At 40.6% G+C, this 1,181-nt stretch overlaps 1 non-coding gene across 1 annotated transcript; it reads right to left on the reverse strand.

Annotated features, from left to right (window-relative positions):
• Positions 1-1,109: 1,109 nt before the first annotated feature.
• Positions 1,110-1,181, reverse strand: trnac-gca (transfer RNA cysteine (anticodon GCA)). Its single transcript has one exon. It is a non-coding gene; the product is annotated as a tRNA-Cys (tRNA).

Raw genomic sequence — 1,181 nt, forward strand, 5'->3', positions numbered from 1 at the left:
GAAATATTCGAAACGGTGATCAATAGAGTTCAAGAGACCTATATTCCTCTAAAGAAAACAACAAATAGTCAATAATGAAACATTGTGGATGAATAAAGAGATAAGGGTAAAATTGAAATTGAACAAATGCATATTCTAACTACATGGACAATAAAGGAAAGGATGATAAAGGGGAAAATGAAGACGTTAGGAAGGATGTCAACAAGCAATCAGGAAAGCAGAAAGGAAATACAAAATTAAATTATCAAGAAATAGTCAATTCTTCCACTGAAACGTCAATAACATCAGGATAGCGATAGAGCCAACAAGGGATACACAAGATATACGCAGAGGTAATAACAGTGAAATGGCTGAAATATTGAATAGTTACTTTGTCTCAGTATTTATCAGGGAGACTATACATGCTTAACATAACTTCTCCGCTTTTCAATTCTATCCCCCTGGAAATGAACCACAGTGCTTGGCTTGTTTTTATTTATGTCGTCGCCACTTTTAGTGATTTGTGTACCTGTAGTCCGAGATCCTTGGTTAAACCACACTTGGAGCACTGTGAACACTTCTGGTCTCCCTATTATCAAAAGGATATCGAGGAATTGGCGAAGGTGAAAATAATAATGATGCCAGAACTGAAAGATAATACCTGTCAGGATAGATTTAACAGGCTGATGGCTGACATGATGGAGGTCTTTGGATAATGAAAGGCTTTGATTGGGTCGACGTAGAGAAAATGTTTCCACTCGGAGGGGACTCGAAAACTATCGGTTATCAATATAAGATAGTCACTAATAAATCCAATAGAGAATTCATGGGAAACTTCTTTAACAAAGAGTTGCAAGAATGTGGAATTCGCGACCTTAAGGAATAGTTGAGGCAAATAACATCGATACATGAAATGGCAAACGAGATCAACACACGGGGCGAAAGGAATGGAAGAGTGTGCGGATGTGGGCAAGTGCAGTCGTGAGGGAGGTGTCTTGTGTGAAGCCGAAAGGCTGGCACAGTCCCGTTGGGTCAAATGGCCTGGATCTGTGCGGCAAACTCAATGGAAACAACGACAGCGACAGATTGCTGATTTTCTGAGTCCCCAAAAGAAGCACTTAGAATGTGCAAGGGGGCGCCTGGATTCGAACCAGAGACCTCTTGATCTGCAGTCAAATACTCTACCACTGAGCTACACCCCC

Source organism: Heptranchias perlo, chromosome 20 (assembly GCF_035084215.1).
Source record: "Heptranchias perlo isolate sHepPer1 chromosome 20, sHepPer1.hap1, whole genome shotgun sequence".
NCBI lineage: Eukaryota > Metazoa > Chordata > Chondrichthyes > Hexanchiformes > Hexanchidae > Heptranchias > Heptranchias perlo.